Consider the following 15,592-nt stretch of genomic DNA (forward strand, 5'->3'; position numbering starts at 1 on the left):
GCACAAATTCCTGCCCTAGGACTATGTAATGTTCCCCCTCACTACCCTGTGGAAGGAACTACTGTTTCTCCTTACAAAGAACAGAAAAGAAACACCCCAAAGTCTCTCATTTTCCCAAAAGAAGGAGTTGACTTCTTAAACACATACTCAAAGGTGAGGACATATCAAAATCCATTCCAAATGAGGGAAAGAGTTAAATCTAGACCAAAGGAGGTATTCATTCTCAACTGAAATCCACAGGATTAAAATGTGCAGGTTTCTCTGATGTAGGCTAACAGGTCAGCTGAGCCCAGAAATCCAAACTTAATCCTGGTGGTGTAGTTTGGAACTGTGTTTGTAAAGCAACATGTGCTTGTACTGCCCTAATTCAACAAGGCTGTTGTCCAGCTGCTAACACGCTGCTCTAATAAAGAGAAGAGGAGGGGGTGATATTCACTTGGATAAAAATTGGACTGGAGATAAATGACATTGTCAGAAGTGTTGTTTAGCAAGAATCTGGGTGACTGAGATTAAATAATGGATGATTAGAAAAGAATTGCTGCATTTTAACAGTTTGAACTGTGCCCCTACAGAGGGGGGAAGAGGACTTCATGTTTATGTGAACTAGTACCAAAAGAAAAAAATTTTCATGAGTTAAGGATCAACCAGTCAACTTTCATGTACAGGATTAAGCTTTACATCTGTCATGGTGGACAACAAATTAGAAATATATATAATTACTCTGTGCTAGGATCACTGTACTGAGAAGTTCTCTCTCAAGAACTTCTTGAGAGAACTTCTCAACTTGGGAGGCTCTGCAAAGGGATCTAAACAGGCTGGACCGCTGGGCAGAGACCAACAGCATGAGGCTTAACAAGGCCAAATGCCGGGTCCTGCACTTGGGGCGCAGCAACCCTGTGCAGTGCTACAGACTAGGAGAAGTCTGGCTGGAAAGCTGCCAGGAGGAGAAGGATCTGGGAGTGTTGGCTGACAGACAACTGAACATGAGCCAGCAGTGTGCCCAGGTGGCCAAGAAGGCCAATGGCATCTTGGTCTGTATCAGAAATGGTGTGACCCGCAGGTCCAGGGAGGTTATTCTCCCTCTGTACTCGGCACTGGTGAGACCGCTCCTCGAATACTGTGTTCAGTTCTGGGCCCCTCACCACAAGAAGGATGTTGAGGCTCTGGAGAGAGTCCAGAGAAGAGCAACCAAGCTGGTGAATGGGCTGGAGAACAAGTCTTACGAGGAGCAACTGAGAGAGCTGGGGTTGTTTAGCCTGGAGAAGAGGAGGCTGAGGGGAGACCTTATTGCTCTCTACAGCGACCTGAAAGGAGGTTGTGGAGAGGAGGGAGTTGGCCTCTTCTCCCAAGTGACAGGGGACAGGACAAAAGTGAATGGCCTCCAGCTCTGCCAGGGGAGATTCAGGCTCGACATAAGGAAAAAATTCTTCACTGAAAGGGTCATTAGGCAATGGAACAGTCTGCCCAGGGAGGTGGTTGACTTGCCTTCCCTGGAGGTGTTTAAGGCATGGGTGGATGAGGTACTGAGGGGCATGGTTTAGAGATTGGTGGGAATGGTCGGACTCGATGATCCGGTGGGTCTCTTCCAACCTGGTGATTCTATGATTCTACGATTCTATGAGTAAGTTAATTTTCTCCCCCATTTTTAAAATTATTGTGTTTATCTAAGGTCACCCATGGGAAAAATGAACGGTTAGTCAAACGCTTATTACTTAGCTGTAAAAATAATAGGGAGCTTTTTAAAAGAAGAGAAATGAGAGTACCAAATTGAGTTGAATTTATTTGACTTGAATTTTCTCCTCATATGGGAAAATAAATGAATATTTACATACTGTAAAGTCAAGTGTCTAGCCACCAAAATAACGTCATCAAAAAGTCAGCAGGAGAAAAGGTCGCATTATTTGGACAGATTTTTTTTTTCTTCTGTGGTTCTTTCTTCTCAAAGTCTAAATAAACACTTAGGCTGCAGCCACATTTTGTCTATTGGAAGTCTGGGGAGGTTGCGAGCCGCAGTGTTTAAGAGTGCAAAAGTTTTCCTCTCGGTAAGCAGCAAGAGCAGGAGCCCAGGAAATCAAGGGAGACGCTTCATAGCCTGAAAAAATCCCCTAATCAGACTGATAAAGATGTGATATTGTGGAAAGAAGACATTTCCAGTCCTCCCCAGATGCAGCTGAAGGGAAAGAAGCAGCCTTAAGTACACTAACAGAAGATGCAGAGATGTCTAGCCTTACGTGATATACACCATAAAACACGGGATAACAGCATCTAGCAGAACACCACCTGAAGATCTAGAGCTGAGACATCTCAACCTCTTCACTGGAAAGCAATTCACCTCCAGTATAATGTGTTTGTCCACACATGCTTTAGTAGGCCACGTTATTCTATAAAGCCTCCATCAGAGAGGTGTTGAGCGCTCTTATCTTTACATTGCAGTGGCAATCAGAAGCACTCCACACTTCAGAAAGATATGACATGCAATGCCCCTAGCCCTCCTAGGAAGCAATTGCATACCCAGCTTCGTAGATGCAATGGCCACAAACAGGGAGGTGCAGGAGAGCTGGGTAGAACCGCAGGGCTGTTACTTCCCAGCCTGCCCAAAAACATCAACCTGGGAGATGCCACTGGCAAGCCACAGCTTTAGCAAACCGGCAATAGCTGCTGCTTTTCCTTCTTCTTCAGGACTGACTAAGGTGATATCACTCATGCCAGTCAAAACTTTGCTGTGGCCCAGCTTAGTTTTCAGGTGAGCCAGAGCATGGGAGCTTGGAGCTGTTATGGATTGCCATGCAAGACAACACTTTGGGATTGCAGGACAAATGGCAATTGTCTTATTGAAACTTCATCTTAATTAGCAAATTTCAATGGGACTTTTCCCTCCCAGCCTCAGCTAGATATAAAAGTTGTGAAACAAACCCTTCCAGACATCAAAGCAAGAGAGCGATTGTTTCTGGGTTTCAGGCTGAGCCTGAAACTGGATCCAGACCAGTACTTGGACACATGCTTTTTCATTTTTAAGAGCCATTGCCCAATGTGATTTCCCAAGGCTCCAGGCCTTGGTCCATATGAGCTTCATCCCCTACATTCCTTCCAGTGGCCAGTCCATTGTTTGTGAGCATCCCCAGTAAAGCTGTTCTAAACAATTTACACAACCCTCAGCTAACTGAAGCAGAGACGGTACCACCAGGGCCACGTGAACGTCTTGAGCTACAGCCGGGTTACTTTCCACATGATGCAAAATGAAAAATAAAGCCCTGAGCATTCCAGTCATACCAAGCGTGCTCCCAACAGTGCTTTTAAACAAATCTCCACTGTTTGAGGGACAGAGCAGAACTGGAGTCTGTCTGCTTCGATTTAAATCTGTCCCTGAATGATGTCCATGAGTTAACAGAGAGAATTACAAGGGAAGGAACAAATAAACATTAGAAAAAGAAAACCAGACTTTTTAAACACCCAGATGCCTGGATAGTTCCCAGGCTAAGCATCCATGTGTGAGAGGAAAAAAAAAATCTTCTCAACAGCATACAAGCGTTAGCAGCTTCAAGGCTGATCAAACGATCTTTAAGGTCCTTCCAATCCAAGCCGTTCTATGTAACTTCTCTGTGAATCATGTATCTTTTTACCAGGGTGCCAGAGCAGTGTAATCCCTGCCTTGTTCCCATAAGTTGTGCCTTGTGGGGTGCATGGTCTCAGTACCTCACACACAGGCTGGTGTACAGGTTGTCTTCTCTAGGGCAAAGGGGAGCCATCCAGGAAGGTACTTTTGTCTGTCAATACGGGCAATACAGTTAGTGGTGTGGTCAAGTGGAAAGATCTTTAGCTGCTATATGTGAAGGAGGGGTCTGGCTGCTACTGGATTTTTAGGACCATGTCTGCCTTTGCTTTCTACTACAGCAAGGGAAAGACTTACTAAACTGTTTTGGATGTACCTCAGACAAAGACAAAGGTTTTAGGGCAATGGCCCCATGATTCTCCATTTGTGCCCACACTTATGCTACTGCAGAACAAGCAGAAAGACCATGTAGCCCCTCACTACATGAGACTGCATGAGACCTCAGGAGCCCAGGTTTGGAAACACAGATGAGGAGCCACCAATCAGAGTTTAGTGTTGATGTACAGCACTGAAACATAGCAAGTCCCTGACAAGTGACAGTAGGTCACTAAAATGGTATCTAACTCATCCCGCAAAAAGCTATCTAGATTCCCATTTGGCCCAGATCTTTCTTACATTGTTCACATTTATGCCCACATTTAATGTAGGAATGTTAGAGATAGAGTGTAATTTGTGCTTGTGTTTCTAATAGCTATCTAGAAAATATTAGACAAAGCCAATAAAAAGAAAAGCTTTCCCCTGTCTCTCTCCTGCAACTCCTCTTCAGCTTAACCCAATTTTCCAAGTCACTTAGAGGCCTTTAAACAAAATGAAATCCTAACGATGTCGCTGCCATGAATAATTAATTGTACCAGTACAATCTCTCAAACAAAATCCATTCTCATTAGATTAGAGGTTTTCTCAAGACACACGAGTTCATTATGGCATTTTTACATCCTTCTTGTCTCTTACATTTCTTTGTCTTTCCCTACTCTGTCTTTTCCTATTTGTGTCTGAGAGCCAGGACTCCATCACCTCGGTAGTCTCCATACCAATGCCCAGGGAAGACAGCTCCTGTACAACCAGGCAGATGGTGGCAGGAGTGCAAGAGCTCTTGTCTGTAGCTTATGTGCAGTCCAGCAGGGTGAGCAATTCACTGGATGCTCCTGTTTCCGGAGTCCGAGAATTATTTTTGAAAAGCTTGCCCTCTGCTAAAAACTCTAACCTTGAACAGTTTAGGTAGCATGGTTCAAGTTCTGTGAAAAATCTTTGTTAAAGCCACTCTCAGCATTTTAAGCTGTAGGAGGTTAACCTATACCTCAGTATATACCATTAGAATTACTACACTGATCTATGCAGTCTTCATCCCCATCACTCTTCTTCAGAAGATACCACTTCCATGGTTAGGAATATCTTCTGGCTCAAATTTACTTCTTGGAGCTTACAACCATTCACCTTTAGGCCAGTTTTGTCCTTTACACTAAAGACCTATTCTTCCTGCCAGAGTTTATCCTCTTGATGTGTTCACAGGCAACATTCATCATTTCTCAGCTTTCATCATCTTAGGTTATTTAAATTCTCCTTGTGTCTCTTCCCTCCATGCCACTCCACTTTGGAGATTATCTGTGGTGAAAATGGGAGATTGGAACATGAAAATGGGAGATTGGAACAGTACACAGCATTCCACATTAACACCTTGAACAGAGGAGTTAAGAATCCCTTCCCTTTTGCCAATACCTCACCTGAGGTAACTTATAACATCAGGACCATAGATTGTTTTTTCCTAGTTACTTTGTACCTATAATTCCTTGTGAACCACTCATCATCCAACACGTCCAGCATACTTCCTTTGCTCTTTGCAAGTGTTATTCTCTTGGTTTGTAAGAATAATTCTTGTTATTAGCCACTGAGTTCTTCACCTAGTTCTTTGTATTGCTGCATTTCATTCCGGCTTCATTAGTCCGGTCCTCACAGAAGCACACCACCATCCTCTTTGTATTGCTGATGCCTCATAACATCTTGTCAGTATCAGATTTTGTTGGCACTCCAGAGCATGGCCACAGGCGCGCTCTGGCTAAGAGGACTGTAACCACAACATATAACCTAGCACTGGAAGGGGCCAAGAGAAGGAGATGTTACCCCATTATCCTCTGACTGTCCATGTTAATTCATCCCTAAAAACACTGCTAGTTTTTATGCAGGATCATGAATTGAACTATTCAATATGTATTTTTCCCCTCAAGGATATGCTTAAAAACATGTCTCCAGCCCTGTAATCCCCCTGTCAGCAAAGCTTCCTGTTATCTCTTTATCTAGCTTTTGTATTCCTCCCTATCTTATCCATCTAAACTAATAAATTCTCTCCAAGGACCATAAAGTCTGCTCTGCCAGACATGATGTTTCATGTTCCAGTTGCCTTTGCAGATTTTCTCTCTAAAGCTTTTGTCTTCATTCAAAGTTGAGAGGTTCTGTGCTTTTGATGTCAGCAGTTCCAAGACTCCTCTTTGAGCTTATTAGTCTCCCTTGCTCCATTTGTTACTACTCTCAAAGTTCACTTTCATGAAATAAAGCCTCTTAGTTTTATTTAACCACTTTTTGATTTAAAGGAACTCTACTGGCATTCAGTCAATCCAAGCAATTTGGATTTTTTTTTAAAGAGCTCTTTGGTAACAACCTTGCTGCTGATCACAAATAAGTCTTCAGTACTAACAGCTCCTATTGGACCGAGGACTACCAAGAAATCTGCCAGTTATCAGACATAAAACTACCTAGATCCTAACAATCCTTGCTACAGTTTTCCCTACTTCAATTTTCCAGATGAAATTTAATAATTAAACCCCGCTTTTTTCTAAATCTAAGCCTGGGTACCTGAAAATAAGACTCTGCACACTAGACCAGTAGATTTTTAATTTATTTTTTGTTTTACTATTCCTTTTCGTTTCTTTGTCATCTGTCATACCATGAACACAGAATTATTGATGCCTTTATTAATCCTTCCTGAATAGTGAACCTCTTTGAACACCCAATTTTCTCTTATGATCTCTGTTCCCAAAATGCATTCGCAGTCCCACTGAGATCATAGAATCATAGAATAATTAGGGTTGGAAGGGACCTTAAACATCATCTAGTTCCAACCCCCCTGCCATGGGCAGGGACGCCTCCCACTAGGTCAGGCTGCTCAAGGCCCCATCCAACCTGGCCTTGAACACCTCCAGGGATGGGGCAGCCACAATTTCTCTTGGCAACCTGTTCCCGTATGTCACCACTCTCATGGTGAAGAAATTCTTCCTAATGTCTAATCTAAATCTGCCCCTCTTCAGTTTATACCTGTTCCCCCTCATTCTATCACCACAAGCCTTTATGAACAGTCCCTCTCCAGCTTTCTTGTAGGCTCCTTTCAGGTACTGGAAGGTCTCTATAAGATCTCCTCTGAGCCTTCTCTTCTCCAGGCTGAACAAGCCCAACTCTCTCAGGCTGTCGTCATATGGAAGGTGCTGCAGCCCTCGGATCATCTTTGTAGCCCTCCTCTGGGCACATTCCAACAGCTCCATATCCTTCTTACGTTGAGGATCCTTCACCAGTAATTCAAATTACTCTGTTGCAATGTTAATTACATGTTTGTGCAATACCCTGCTGGTCTTGACACTATGACTGTATTTTTTAAAAAATGAAATGTTTGTATAATTATACATTACTTTTCATGCACGTAAACCCTGGTCCTTAACTAAGATAGACTTTTTTAATAATTTTGGTCACTTCCCTGACTCTGCTTTCAAACAAAAATAGTACTAGACACTTACAAATGTCAGCTCCAGTATTCCTTTACCTTTTAGTCTACCCCTGGTATCTCATTTTCTCCTCCTTGCACACAGACACCATCAAGCCTCTCAGGTCCTGCACTCACAGGTCCAGTTCTGTAACTCACTGGTAACTCTTGCACCCATCTGCCATACTGTATATAAACACCCTAAGACCACAAGCAGGTCAATACTGGCTTGCTTTGCTTACCCATCTCTGCAGTCACAATGACTCCTCCCACAGGTTTGGCGTCTAACCACCTTCCTTCTTCAGACCACCTCCACTGTTATCTCAGGAGCCATCTTTTGTTCTGTTGTTTTGCTTTTAAAAAAATGAACTGCAGCATCCTCATGGCTCTGGCTGCTGGGCCCCTTTGCTCTCTACTGATGTGTCTTCTGCAGAGGTCAGCTCCATCCCACTGGAACAGGTTGCCCAAAGAATTCATGGCTACTCCATCCCTGGAGGTGTTCAAGGCCAGGTTGGATGAGGCTTTGAGCAACCTGATCTAGTGGAAGGTGTCTCTGCCCAAGGCAGAGGGGTTGGAACTGGACGATCTTTAAAGCTCCTTCCAACCCAAACCATCCTACAACGATAGCTACACTGAAACTCAGCAACTGACAGTTCATTTACTGCAGTTGAAAGCTGAAATTCTGTCTCATGGTCTAGGATACACAATTCCTCTTCTACACAAAAATACCCAACATTTTGCAGCAGCTTCTGTGTAGGCTGTACTGAACTAAACAGCAGCTCCTTAGATACACATGTAACTGAATCTGAGTGAGTGCATGGGTGTCTATGTGAGTGTACAGAGTGAGTTGGTCTGCTGTCCCTACAAGGAAGGTCACTATAGCTATTGAATTACAATAGGCAAAACCATTAGCCTAGCCATTAAAATGAAAACAAAATCTATTTTTGAGATGATCATTATACACGTTTGCAATCACAATTTTCCCCCTCAAGAATGGAAAATTCTACACAGAGAGGAGTGCAATAAACTCTGAAGTTTTCTGTCAAACTTAGAAAATCAAGATAATTCATCCTTAATGTTCCTTGACCTAATTTCTTTGTCTTTTAGCATCACCAGGGGCAGAAAATATTAAGTGGTATCATCTGTGATGTGGGTACCAAGGCAACAGGCTCCCAGCTTAAGGACAAAGCAAAGTCTCAGAGCACTTCCATGGAGACACAAAGCTCTCTGAAACCTGTTTCAATGATGCTACTGATGCTCTCAAACATCAAATTTAAAATCTTACTTGTATTCTTCATATTGCTGGGACACAGCAGATCCTCAACGACTGGTAATTATACCACATGAAGTGAAAGACCTTTCCCAAGAAATATAGAAACTGAGTTTAACCTGGTATCTCGCAGGAAGTGCTTTCACAACCTTCATCTCAATGAGTGGCATTTCACATTGCCAAATTCTTCACAATAGCCCTGACACAATTTCAAATCATGGAACTGTCAGGAGAGAAGACCAGAGGGTGAAGCAAAGATTTTTGCATGTGATAATTCAGTGCTTTCAATGCATCACAAAAAACAATGCCCAAGCAGAGCTTCTCAGCAGCAGCTCTGAAAAAAAAAAATGAGGAAAGGATCTTTGTCCACATTCACAGAGAGGCTCCCAAACCAGTATGAACCACTCCACTAGCCAAAGAGAAATCACCCTGGGTATGTTCAATGGAATAGAAATGGAAAGATAGCCATTGATTATTTCTTATTTGGAAAAAAAAAAAAAAAAAAACCCAAAAAAACCCCTATCGTATAATAACCCAGAATTTCCTGTAAGTTCTTCAGCATTGTTGACAAAAAAACCTGATGTTGTTTTCCTTCAGTAAATATTAAAGATTGACCTCCTTCTTTAACAGATATCAGACACCTCAAAATGCTTACAAACACACAGCAAAGAGGAAGGGACTCTACCAACAAGCAGTTCCTCCTCACAACACGTTCCTTGGGCTTCACCATCTATTTTTCAACGTGGCCCATCTTCATCCTACACTAGTCCCAGCGAAACAAAGCAATGTCAGAACAAACTTTAACACTGTAAACTACGCCTCACATTTTACACATGGAAGGTCTTTTAATTGCAGTCACAAAAAGGGAGATCAAGCTGCTGCTGAGAAGAATGCTGACTTTTGCGTTATAATTAATAGGTACAGAGATTAATTTAAGACATCGCAACACCAAGTCAGGCACATTCATCTTAATGAGGTTTGTGTTGTAACTTACGTGTTACACCCTTTCCTTGAGACCATGTGAAAAAAAAAAGTCAAAAATATCAGCAGTGTTTGAAAACTAGCATGCAACTTAATAAGCTGATGATTCCACATTGCCCAAAGCCAGCTCTATGTCACATAATCTGGCGGCTGGTTTTTTTCAGCCAGATGAAGACAGCAGGGTGCCTAACTTCTTACAGCACTGCTTCACCAAGCAGCAGCATTACCACATGCATCTGAATGTGAGAATCTGACTGCTCCAGAACAGACAAGCTACAGACACAACTGTTTGGAGACAACCTTGAACACGAAGCCCTCGAGCAGAAAGGAGATACAACAATGGGAGCAATTTCTCAGTTCTCTCGCAATACTTGGTCCGCTTATCTCAAGCAGGGCTGGCATCTCTTAGTGGCAGAAAAGATTGATCAGCCTTTGTGCCAATTGCAATAACTCACTTCTGCTGTAGGTACTGCAGAAGGGGTTGGGTTAGTGATGCTTTTTTTAAAGCAAATCTACCCAGCCTTAGAATCACAGAGCCACAGAATCATGGAACTGTTTGGGTTGGAAGGGACCTTAAAGATCATCCAGTTCCAACCTCCTTGCCCTGGGCAGGGACACCCTCCACTCAATCAAGTTGCTCACAGCCTCATCCAACCTAGTCTTGAACACCTTCAGGGATGGGGCATCCACGACTTCTCTGGGCAACCTGTTCCAGTGCCTCACCAGCCTCACAGTAAAAAATTTCTTCCTAATATCTAATCTAAATCTACCCTCTTTTGGCTTAAAAGCACTCCCACTTGTCCTATCCCTGCACTCCCTGATAAAAAGCACCTCCCCAGCTTTCCTGTAGGCCCCCTATAAGTAATGGAAGGCTGCTATAAGGTCTCCCTGGAGCCTTCTCCAGATTGAACAACCCCAATTCTCTCAGATGGTCCTCATACGGAGGTGCTCCAGCACTCTGATCATCTTGATAGCTCTCCTATGGAATTGTTCTAGCAGATCCACATCCTTCCTGTGCTGAGGACTCCAGAACTGAACATAGTACTCCAGATGAGATCTCACAGAGCAGAGTAGAGGGGCAGAAGCACCTTCCTCATCCTGCTGGCCACACTTCTATTTGATACAGCCCAGGATACGCTCAGCTTTCTGGGCTGCAAGTGCACATCGTCATCTCATATTGAGCTTCTCATCCACCAACACCCCTAAGTTCTTCTCTTCAGGGCTACCCTCAATCCATTCTCCACCCAGCCCGTAATTGTGCTCGGCCCTGCCCCGACCCAGGTGCAGGACCTTCCACATGCCCTTACTGACCTCTTAAGTCTGTCTAGGTCGCTCTGGACATCATCCCTTCCCTCCAGCGTGTCACCTGCATCACGCCGCTTGGTGCCACTGGCGAACTTGCTGAGTGTGCCTGAGCCTTCCTTGAAAACATCTCCTATCTCATGGAGGTGACCACCACTCCTGTTGCTATCACCCTGCTAAAAGCGACAGGAAGCACCTTTTTAAGCACACAAAGGCCACGCAGCAGTCGGGAGCGGGACAAGCACTCAACAAGCTCTCCCCGCTCGAGAAGCGAAGCCGGGGCTGGGCGGCGGCGCCACCTAGCGGCGCGCCGGAGCAGCGCCACAGCCTCGGTGCCTCTAGCGCTCGCTCCATTAGCTCTGGTTAACGAATGAGAGCACGGAGGCACTGTTCGTTTGTTTTTACAGCCCCACATTACACGTCGCTGCGGTGATTTCGTTACTACGGGTGAACCTGGCAGCAGGTTACTGACCAAAACACGGCAAGGGCAGCCGGAGCGAGTGGGATGTCCCTGCCCATGGCATGATAACTTTAAGGTCCCTTCCAACTCAAACCATTCTATGATTCTATGAGGGGACCCAAACACACCAACTTGAACGCAAATACCAGCAACGCAAGAAGGGGTTGCTATTACAAAAAGTGGAACATTCTTGATTTATGCTAAAGTTTCATCTAAGTAATTCTGTTCCTTGATAGTCAGAATATCCCTCTGACAGCACGGTTTCTTTCAAGTAGGGTTTTTCCAGACACCTCTTGAAGATGATAATACCTTGTGTGCAGTGTAATCAGCGCTGAACAGATGTATCATCTTCTGAAATCACCTCTGTTCAGAGTCTTTCCCCATCTCAAAGGCAAGGTCAAGCAGAGAGCTGGAGCCAGCTTCAAATTAGCAAGAGTTTTGTCTGTTGCGAACTTCACAGTAATATTAAAATTAGTCCCTGGAAAGTAATAGAATATTCATAAGGTTTCTGGGAAAAATTATACATATGCATGTAAGTGGGAAATACATTCTGTAACCAGCTCTTGTCTGGCTGCACACAATTAATGGAGATGACTCCTACGTGTTGCCCAGGCCTGGTCAAGGATGCTTACTTCCTAAAATTTAAAACCGAGTCTTTAAGGAGTTTATTTGCCAGCATTTTTGTTGTCACCAGCTTTTCGCTTTTCTTTCCAACCAGCAGTTAAAGTCAGCACAATTTTTCTGAAAGGGTAAAGAAAACACATATACATGCAAAAAATATACTTTAAAAATAAACATACCACAACTCAAACTTACTTCCATCTCACAAACTCTTCACACCTAGACTCTTCCTCCCAGGATTTCTTCAAAACTGGGAAAAAATGTCAACAGTCTTTCTGTAAGTTCTGTCCTACTTGTACACACACACAGCCCTCACCACTGTGAGATTTAAACTACAACCGCAGCTTCCCTCATACAAGCTTCCTACTCCAGAAACAATCAGTAATTTTGCATTTTAGGACAGTTAAAACTGTGTAAGGATCAGGTTAGCACCAGCTAGAGTCATCAGATCTTTCATGAGAAGCCTAAATGAAATTCTAGGAATATAATCCTTTCCCTTTTACTCCTCCTACAGCCTTGAAAAATTTTAGGGCCATTTTTATTACAGAATTGGCACATAAAAACTACAATGTCCTAAGACCCACAGAGCAAAGCATTAAATGGAAATTTAATTAAAGAGAATGGAGACATGCAGAATGGCCAAATCCTTCTTTTGGGTCTGGGAATCATAATGAAATATATTTACTGCCCTGTATTCTCTTGCTATTCAGAGCAGCAGTAGCTCTGAAGCGAACAACTGCTGTGAGTGATAAAGTAACTCGTTCCCTGCTTGCATCATACCACCTGTACTAACACTCCAATCTGATAGAAGAGGACATTACCCACACGCAGAGCCACACTTGGCATTAACCTACTTAAATTGAACACCTCTAGCACAAAAGCTTCCCAGGCACAAGTAACACAGTATCACATGGATTCTTTGGGAGGTAGCTTGCACCAGAGTCAATGCAAGTCTGCAATCTAATTAATAAAGGTGCATCCAGCTCGGCTAGATGCCCAGCTCCACATACCCAGGGAAAAAAAAATACCACGTCAAGAGTCTACAATCACTATGCTGGGTAATTCTGAACTGCTTTCTTGCAATGGCGAAGGATGACAAAGAAAATGCTTTAGGTTGTACATGAAACTAGCAGCAGAAACAGAGTTAGGCACACCCTATGATGGAACAAGGTGATTTAGCACTGTTACTATCACACAATGGTATTTTTTTTACCCTTCTGCTGCATTGATAGCAAGAAGGTAGTGGAGAACGTCCAAGAGAGAAGCAGTCTTTTCATGAAGTACCATGTGATAATTTCTCCATTAATTACCTGAATTTAGAGGCAACAGGGTAAGGCAGTGCTGCCTGTTAAGGTCTCCAAATGCAACAGTAGCACAAGGAAGAGGTAAAAAGCTCACAAGTTAACAGAAGAAGGATCCTTTTGGACCACCATTTCACACCCAAGAATTCTCCAGTTTGAGTTTGTTCCATTTGTTTGTTAAACCAACACTAGCATTGTTAAACATAATGTAAACCACAGTCAAGAAGTCAGTGGAGGTGTATGTACTGACATACATCAGTTTCAAAGTATTTTTCAGAGTAAGCACAATACTGAGAAGTCACAAAAAAGTAATTCCCTATGTATTGCTCCTGCTCCAACAGCACTGCTGATCTCATCTGTCTCTTCATAGCAAGTAGTTTTACGGATGGAATATGCTTCAACCTTGTGTCTGTTTCTGGTGTGACTTTCTCTGTCTCGATACACTGCAAAGCTGGCACAGACTTACTATTAGGTAGATTTCCTCTAAATGTAAGGCATCTGCCATTTCATGTCTTCCTGTAATGTAAAGAAACAATTTCAATCATTTTTTTTTTTTTTAATTCAAAGTTGTAAAAGTGGGTGATGCACAGATAGGCTACAGAATCATTAATACCCAGGCACATCCTACACTCCTCTCAACCCTTGTGTCTTTTGTTCAATCTTATGCTACAATTCAGCATCTAGCTTTGCCTAGTCATGTACTACGTGATTTTGTTTTACGCTACTAACAGTTTCTACAAGGATATGCTAAGAAAAAGCAATTGGTTTTCATTTCCATCATCCATGCTGTCCAATTCTATACCTGAATTGCTCAGAAAATCACAAAACAAAGACCCAATCTGACTAATTTTTATCAAGCTCTCTTCTGAAAAGAAAAAAAAACCAAAAACGTACCTCTCGTCTCAATCTGCTCTTCAATGCTTGCTTCATATTTATTAATGATCACACCTTCTCTTATCTTTGCTCTTCCCATTGCCTTTCCTCTGCCCCCAACTCTTTCACTAGTTTTTGGTAACTCTTTGTGTCTTATTCCTATTTTGCACTCATTTTCTTCAGCAACCATCTTTTTGCTTTTTCTTGCTCAGATCCTGGTAAGGTTCTAGAAGCTGGGAAGTTCAGTGACCTTAAGACGTTCTTGTGGAAGTCTGGCCACATTCAGCTCGTTGCTCCAGGTCTAAGATCTGGTTAAAAATTTCAGAACATCTCCTTCAACGTCTAACCAACTGCTAGGTGCTCCCATTTCATTATTCCAACCGGTGTAACCTATAAACAAATTTCTTCTTGTCTGAATAGGAACATGCAGTGACAACTCTACACTTTTTGATTTGCTAATCCTAATTCGGTTAAGAGCAACTTTCTTAATCTTGTCTGCTAACGGCAGACCAATTGCCTCCAATAACAAGGAAAATAAACAGAAACCTAAATAATGAGAGCAAGAAGCACTTAAGTTGTTAGCAGTGGGATACCAGCAGACTGTAACTGCACAGGTTACAGATACACTAACATCAGGATAAAAAGAAAAGTGAACTTTTGGGAAGAGTGGTGATGCAATCTCTTTGATGCATTACACAAAGAATTCCTAAAGCACTCTGTGTCATTCCTTTAAAAAAAAAATTCCATGTTTGCAATGGTTCTTAAATGTTAAGTCACATTAGATCCATCCACTCAATTAAAAGGGAAAAAAAAAACAAAACAGGGCAAAGTCTAAACATTTTATGTTTACATAGTATAGAACCTAAATTGCAAGCAGCTCTTCACAGCAACATGGGAGTAACACATAATAATTAAACATGATTTAATCACCACTGCTTCCTATACAGCAAATAAAATAATCTGTAAGACTTGCATTTATAGTTCTCCACCCTGACAGACAGATAAATGAGAATTATTTTGCTACTCAAAAAGCATTCTATTTAAGATGCTTAAATTGAAGCTACTGTTCAAATTTATTTTTTCCAATTGAGAGCCATGCTCCATCTCCTTTCTCCTGCTCAGTGAGATGACACCAATTCACGAGTCAGTAATCTGGTAAGCTTTCTTATGTATCCAGGTGTAATATGTTTTATTGTTGTTCAAAGAACCTATTTGATTTAACCTCAATTTATTGTCTTTGCACACTGTTATCTACAGACGAACCTAATACACTTCTGGATTAGGAACAAAATCAAATGAAACTTCTTGACTGTCATTAAAATCTAAAGAAAGCAACAAAAAACCTGACAGTAGCACTGTCGTTATCTTAGTTTTGGTTAGGTTAATTAAATTAATGAACACAGATATCCTACTGTTGAGATCATACCTG

The 15,592-nt window shown here is 42.4% G+C and overlaps 1 protein-coding gene across 1 annotated transcript in view; it reads left to right on the top strand.

Moving 5' to 3' along the window:
- The window catches only part of SEPTIN7 (septin 7), a 293,329-nt gene that overhangs the window by 135,713 nt on the left and 142,024 nt on the right, over positions 1-15,592 (top strand). The gene's annotated exons all lie outside the window — the stretch shown is intronic.

The sequence above is a fragment of the Phaenicophaeus curvirostris genome, chromosome 6 (assembly GCF_032191515.1).
Source record: "Phaenicophaeus curvirostris isolate KB17595 chromosome 6, BPBGC_Pcur_1.0, whole genome shotgun sequence".
Taxonomy (NCBI): domain Eukaryota; kingdom Metazoa; phylum Chordata; class Aves; order Cuculiformes; family Cuculidae; genus Phaenicophaeus; species Phaenicophaeus curvirostris.